The sequence below is a fragment of the Carlito syrichta genome, unplaced genomic scaffold, assembly GCF_000164805.1.
Source record: "Carlito syrichta isolate Samal-C Ts95f unplaced genomic scaffold, Tarsius_syrichta-2.0.1 Scaffold94802, whole genome shotgun sequence".
NCBI lineage: Eukaryota > Metazoa > Chordata > Mammalia > Primates > Tarsiidae > Carlito > Carlito syrichta.
This window is the reverse complement of record NW_007038898.1, coordinates 131,519-139,018: the sequence shown is the minus strand read 5'-3', so window position 1 is coordinate 139,018 and position 7,500 is coordinate 131,519. Positions and strand designations below refer to the sequence as shown.

General features: G+C 44.8%; 1 pseudogene; it reads right to left on the bottom strand.

Annotated features, from left to right (window-relative positions):
• Window positions 1-4,942: 4,942 nt before the first annotated feature.
• Window positions 4,943-7,500, bottom strand: part of LOC110595939 — a 6,790-nt pseudogene continuing 4,232 nt past the window's right edge.

Sequence of the window (7,500 nt, the reverse complement as noted above, 5' to 3'; positions counted from 1 at the left end):
GGTGGTGGGCCTGAGACCCGTGTCAGTAATGGCATGAGGGAAGGCAGGTTAGCACCTGTCAGGCTCCAAATCTAGGAAGGAACTTTGCCGTTTCATCCACCCACCCCCACTTCCACCCCTCCACCCCAGGGCGTAGAACTCTGCGATGTCCTCCCTATTTGGGGCTTCGTGAAATAATGCCATTTTTTTTTTTTTTTGAGTTGGAGTCTCACTCTGTCGCCCAGGCTGGAGTGCATGCAGTGGCACGCCCATGGCCACCACAACCTCAACCTGTTGGGCTCAGGTGATCCTTCTGCTTCAGCCTTCCAGGCACACGCCACGACACCTGGTTAATTTTTGGATGTACTGTAGAGACAAGGTCGCAAACCCCTGGGCTCAGACAGTCCTCTTGCCTCGGCCTCCCAAAGTGCTGGGATTACAGGCGTCAGCCACGCGCCCGGTTGAGTAATGTCATTTAAAAAGGGCTTTCAGAATGCCCAGGACAGTCTTCACCATTTGCTTGTTTCCCAGATAATGACCACATTCTTGGTTAAATACGCAGGCTCTGCGGTCAGATGCACTGAATTTGAAATCCCAGCTGTACTACCATCAGCTGTGTTGCTTTGGGACAACCTACTTGACTTCTCAGTTCCATTCACTTCCTCACCTGCCATACAGGAATAGTTGTCATTACTAACCTTACCAGGCTATTGTGAGGCTTAGGTGTGTTAATACCCATAAAGCGTTTTGGGTAGTAGCTGGTATGTAGGAAACATTCAAGAACCCACCTTTCACCATTATCTTCTGTTGTCCTCCTTCATGAACTCTGCATTCCTGTTCCACAAAGCCACGTTCAACTATTCATGCAATAAATATTCATCAAGCACCTGGAAACTGTTCAGCACTTGCCACGGGACTGTGGATAAAATGATAAGCAACAGAATGAAACTTACAGTGCAGCAGGGAAATTCACTTAAATAGATACCTATGTTTTGGAAGCATACGTTGGGAGAGGAGACCCAAAAAGTCAGAGAAGCCTGCCTTGAGCAAGTGACAAATGAGGTGTGTGTCGAGACCTGAGAAGTGAATGAGAATCAATCAGTGAAAGAGGAAATAGTGTACTTGTATTCCTTCTCCAAGCCTTTGATCAGTCTGTTCCTTCCCCACTAGAATCCTGTCCCTCCTGCCTGTTGAAATGCTGCATGCCTTTGAGGACCAACGAAGAGGTCTACTCCCCCTTAAAGTCGTACCTGTGCTCCAGCTAAAAGCAGTTTCTCCTTTCTGTTCCCATGGCATGTTTCTTTCATTTTCCTTTGGCATTTCTCAGCTTCAACTATAATTTTTGGTTATTTATATACATGGCTTAGTCTTTTTCTACTAAATCTTAAACATCTTGAGAACAGTCTGTTTCCCATTGATCGTTGAATGCCCAAAGGCTAGCACATTCCTTTGATTTAGAAGTCCGGGAACAAATATTTTTGCATGAATTAATGCCCGTTTGGCACCCCTTTTCAAATATGTTGTCATTCAAAGGAAGCTATTGTTGCAAACTGCGCCCTTGGGATTGAACTTACTCTTTGGTTAAACCAGAATGCCAGTCATGGTCCCTAGGACTGGTTTGTGTTCGCCACAATCATTAACAAACAGCCCACTGTTCTTGACTGACAGGCGTTTGGCAACAGCTGCCAGTTTCCCAATGTAGGCTGCGATGAACTGAGAACAGACTGTTTGAATTGAATACCCAGGCCAATGGAGCTCTATTTATTCCTTGCATTTGGGTCGCTAGAGCCAGTGACCCAGGCTTTGGCCTGATGTGAGATATGACTGCAGGGGATGGGTGGCAGTGAGGCTACAGGGCTTTCTAGGGTGACAGACATATTCATGCTTGTAACAAAATCATCAAAGAAGAGAGTATCAGGGGCACTGTAATTGAAGGCAGTGTGATCACAAGGGAAAGGAAGCTTTGAAGTTAGACAGATCTGGGTTTGAATCCTAACTAGCTATGTGATCTTGCCCATGCCCCTCCTTTGAACCCCAAGATTTCTCATTTTAATATAATCTGAGCCGGGTTCAGTGGCTCAGCCTGTAATCCTGTGCCTTTGGGAGGCTGAGGTGAGTGGATTGCCTGAGCCCGTGGGTTTGAGACCCACCTGGCAACTTGGTGAGACTGCATCTCTACAATAAATCAAAAAATCAGCCGGGCGTGGTAGCGCGCGCCTGTAGTTCCAGCTACTTGGAAGGCTGAGACAGAAGGATCGTGGAGCCCAGCAGGTCGAGGTGGCGGTAGCTGGGAGCGTGCCACTGCACTCCAGTCTGGTTGACAGAGTGAGACTCCAACTCAAAAAAATAATAATAATCTGTAGTCCTGGCGTGGTGGATCAAGCCTGTAATCCCAGCACTTTGGGAGGCCGAGGTGAGAGGATTCAAAACCAGCCTGGGCAGCTTGGCAAGACCTCATCTTTACAGTAAATCACGCTGGGGTGGCCGTGAGCATGCCACTGCACTCCAGCCTGGGTGACAGAGTGAGACTCCAACTCAAAAAAAAAAAAAAATCTACAAATAGTTGCAAAAAATCGAAGATAATATCTTTACATACACAGTGCCCATACTCTATGAAAATGTGTTGATTCATCTATCTTACCCAAAATATTTTCTTGTCTAAGGGTAGGGACTTAACTTTTGCCTCTATTCCTACAAAATCCAGCAAAATCTAGCTCAGCACACAGTAGACACTGGAAAATACTTTTTAAACAAATGAACAATAATAGCTAACATTTATAGAGCATTTACTTCATGCCAGATATTGCTGTAAACAGTAATTCACTTAATCCTCCAATAACCCTAGAAAGGATAACTATTTTACAGAAAACTGAATACTGTATTTTTTTTGGACTTTAACATTCTTTTTTTAAAATTTTAGATTCAGGGAGTACACATGTATTTGTTGCATGGACATATTGTGTAGTGGTGGGGATTGAGTCTCAGGTGGCTCATGCCCTAGACAGTCAACGTGGTGCCCCGCAGGTAGTTTCTGAACCCTAACCCCTTCCCCCTCAGCTTACTGGTGTCCCCAGTGTCTATTAGTTCATTTTTGTGACCGTTTAGCTCCCACAAATGAGTGAGAACATGTGGTGTTTGGTTTTCTGTTTTTGAGTCAGTTCACTCAGGATGATGATCTCCAGCTCCATCCGTGTTGCTACAAAGGACATGATTTTGCCCTTTTTTAATGGCTGTGACTTTAACATTCTCAGTAGAACTAATTTTGAAATAAAAACCAGCCGGGCTCAGTGGCTCAGCCTGTAATCCCGCGCCTTTGGGAGGCTGAGGTGAGTGGATTGCCTGGGCCCACGGGTTCGAGACCCGCCTGGGCAGCGAGACCTCATCTCTACAATAAATCAAAAAATCAGCCGGGCGTGGGAGCGCATGCCTGTAATTCCGGCTACTTGGAAGGCTGAGGCAGAAGGATCGCGGGAGCCCAGCAGGTCGAGGCTACGGTGGCCAGGAGCGGCCACTGCACTCCAGTCTGGGTGACCCAGTGAGACTCCAATTAAAAAAAAAAAAAAGAAATAAAAACCTGGTTAGGCTGGGTGTGGTGGCTCACACCTGTAGTCCTGGCACTTTTGGAGGACAAAGAGGATTGCTTGAGCCCAGGAGTTTGAGACCAGCCTGGGCATCATAGCGAGACCTTGTAACTATGAAAAATAAAAAGTAAAAACAAAAACAAACAAATACACCTGGTTAGACTCACTCTAGTCAACAAGAAAGGTAAAATACTTTATAAAACCTAAAAACCTAAAAAAGAAAAATGGTGGAGAGAGAAAGAAGAAAGGAAATAAATGTAAGAGTGGCAGAAAAAAAAATAGGAAGAGAGACACACATGGAAAAAGAAGAAACAGAAAAGAGAACTTTTTTTTTTAATCTTTCCAAACCCATGCTTTTATTTGAACTTTCTACAACAATAATAATTGAATTCTTGACTCATACAGTATAACGGAGAGAAAAAAAGCCTCATTCTTCTCACTGATTGCTGTTATTAATAGGTGAATGCCATAAAATGAATTTGTAAAGCTATCCTAATCAAATACTACTTTTCTAGTTCATTTATATTTTATATTCGGCTGATGCATAAATCTGTGGCATGGCAGCACTGCTATGTTGGGATATTATTTGTCGTTTGGAGTGGTAACGTGCTAGTGAATACACCTTGCATTTTACAGATTTGACAAGTTAGTGCCACTTGTGGGCTAAAGAAGATGAAGTGTCAAGTGGAAAAAAAACACTTCCAACATATTCTGTTTGAGTTCAACAGAGGAGTAAAGGCAGCAGAGGTGGTTCAAAACATTTGTGCTGTGTACGGGAAGAATGCCATCGGGGAAAGCACCGCAAGAAAATGGTTTTGTCGTTTCAAAGAGGGCCACTTTGACCTGAGGGATTCTCCACGTTCAAGAAGACCACTGAGCTTTGATGAAGACCACTTAAATGCTTTAATCCATGATGAGCCACATCAGTCAACCTAAGAACTGGCAAATATGATGACTGTGGCCAGTCAACCATCCTTTGACATCTGCATTCCATGGGCAAGTGAATGATGCTATGAACTTAATGTATCAACCCACTATGTAGGACTCCATGTACAATTTGCTTATAAAATGGGTTCCATAACTAGTACGTTTTAAGACTATGGTTCTAATACATAAATGTGCGTTGCCTTCAATATTATTCATTCAGCTGTTTGATTTTTTGGAAATATAATTCATATACCACAAAGTACACTCTGTAAAGTGTTCAATTCAATCCTTTTTAGTGCCTTGACAAAGTTGTGCATCGATGACCACTGTCTATTCTTGTTTGAGTGTTTTATTATTTAAAAAAGTGAAAAAAACCCAAGTACAATTTTCATTCAATCAATATCACTTGATCCTTATGAGGTTTTGTTACAGAAAATGAAGTTCATGATTTTAGAATGATGATAGCAATTTATCAACAAAATCATCCATTTTCATACAGTTTCAATAATTGCAGCAATTTCCTTGAACTGTCTGTAGAAATTCTGAAACTGTGGAACTGTCATTTCAAAGGACTTGGTCTTCACTTGGCCACTTTGAGCATCACTGTCACATAAGGATACTTGAGAGATCTGCAACTGTCTGAGCTCACAGCCATTCCCAGTTTCCATTGAAAATCTATAAGCTGGTTGGTGACCTGGGACTTAGCATCCAGCCACGGCTCGCTAGACCCTTCATGACCAGAGTCCAAAGTCTGCGCCCGAAAAGAGTAACTTTTGAGTAGAGTAAAAAATAACTGCTTAATCAGAATAAAATATTGTACACTTCCACTGTCCTTTAAAATACTAATCTACCAATTAATTACTCTTCCTAGTTCTTCAACTTTGATTTATATTTTATCTTTTCTTTTTTTTGAGTTGGAGTCTCACTCTGTCACCCAGGTTGGAGTGCAGCGGCACGCTCCTGGCCACCACAACCTTGACCTGCTGGGCTCCGGCGATCCTTCCGCCTCAGCCTTCCAAATAGTTGGAACAGCAGGCGCACGCTACCACGCCCTGCTAATTTTTTTGCTTTATTGTAGAAATGAGGTCTCACCAAGTTGCCCAGCCAGGTCTTGAACCCACAGGCTCAGGCAATTCACTCACCTCGGCCTCCCAAAGTACAGGATTACAGGCTGAGCCACCGAGCCCGGCTTATTTTTTATATTTTAATTTGCTCTTCTTGGCCAGGTGCAGTGACTCATGCCTATAATCCCAGCACTTTGGGAGGCCGAGGTGAGAGGATTGCCTGAGCCCACAGCGTCAAGACCAGTCTGGCCTCTACAGTAAATAAAAAAAAAATAGCTGGGCGTGGTGGCGCATGCCTGTACTTGGAAAGCTGAGGTGAAAGGATCACCTGAACCTGGCAGGTGGAGGCTGCGGTGGCCATGAGCATACCACTGCACTCCAGCCTGGGCGACAGAGTGAGCCTCCAACTCAAAACAAACAAACAAACAAACAAACTTATTTTTCTTAATCTTTAAGGGCGACAGAAGAGGAAAGACTTATCTTTCAGAGACTGACAAAAATTGCAGAGGTGTTTATCCAGTAGAAAGATGGGGCGATAGCCGGGTTCGGTGGCTCAGCCTGTAATCCCGCGCCTTTGGGAGGCTAAGGTGAGTGGATTGCTTGAGCCCGCGAGTTCAAGACCCACCTGGGCAACTTGGCGAGACCTCATCTCTACAATAAATCAAAATGAGCCAGGCATGGTAGTGCGCGCCTGTAGTTCTGGCTACCTGGAAGGCTGAGGCGGAAGGATCGCCGGAGCCCAGCAGGTGGAGGCTGTGGTGGCCGGGAGCAGCCACTGCACTCTAGTCTGGGTGACAGAGTGAGACTCCAACTCAAAAAAAAAAAAAAAAAGAAAGAAAGAAAGATGGGGCGACAAAGTTATCCCCAAAAAAGAGAATGGTATATGAAAGGCGCAGAGAACAGTCAGAAGGGCGTCCCCAAGATGGCGCTGCCTCCCAAAGACAACAAAGGCCCTAAGCGGCTTTTCCCGCGCGTGTGAAACTTAAACCTGTTCTCAAACAACCTCTCCCTATAGAAATACTACCTCATAGTCTCCTCCAATAAAACCAAGCACAGCACTGGCCAGCCCCTGCAAGGTCCATAAATATACCCCTCTCCCTGCATAGCTCTCTCTCTCTTGCTTTTTCTCTCTGTCCCCGCCACTCTCTTACTGGCTCTCTCACTCTCTCTCTCCTTCCTTCTTTCTCTTTCTCTCTCCCTCTCTTGCTCTTCCTCAGTTACAGTCCCTTCGTGTAACTGCCCCTTTAATAAATCTCTTGGTTCAAACCGGGTGTGGAGTTGTTACTGGTGCCAAACTTCTTTCAGTAAGCAAAAGCGAGAAAGCACTGTATTTTAAAAACCTAGAGCCAGGCTCAGTGGCTCAGCCTGTAATCCCGCGCCTTTGGGAGGCTGAGGTGAGTGGATAGCCTGAGCCCGCGGGTTCGAGACCCGCCTGGGCAGCGAGACCTCATCTCTACAATAAATCAAAAAATCAGCCGGGTGTGGTAGCGCATGCCTGTAATTCTGGCTACTTGGAAGGTTGAGGCGGAAGGATCGCCGGAGCCCAGCAGGTCGAGGCTGCCATGGCCGGGAGCAGCCACTGCACTTCAGTCTGGGCGACAGAGTGAGACTCTAACTCAAAAAAAAAAAATCTAGAATAGTCTTTTCACAGCCAAAGCTTAAAAGCCACTTAGGGTCTATGGTCATACCACCTCAAGCACACCTGATTACTGAAAGGTAAGCAGGGTTGGGACCTGGCTTGTACTTGGGTGAGAGACCCCCTGAAAATACCATGTATTGTAGGCTTTATTTTATTTCATTCTATTTAGAAAGTAGGATTTACTGAGAGGACAGAAAAGTTCCCAGAGTGGGAGGGAACCCAAGGAGCTTGCCCAACTTTATTTTATTTAATTTATTTATTTATTTTTTGAGTTGGAGTCTCACTTTGTCGCCCAGACTGAAGTGCAGTG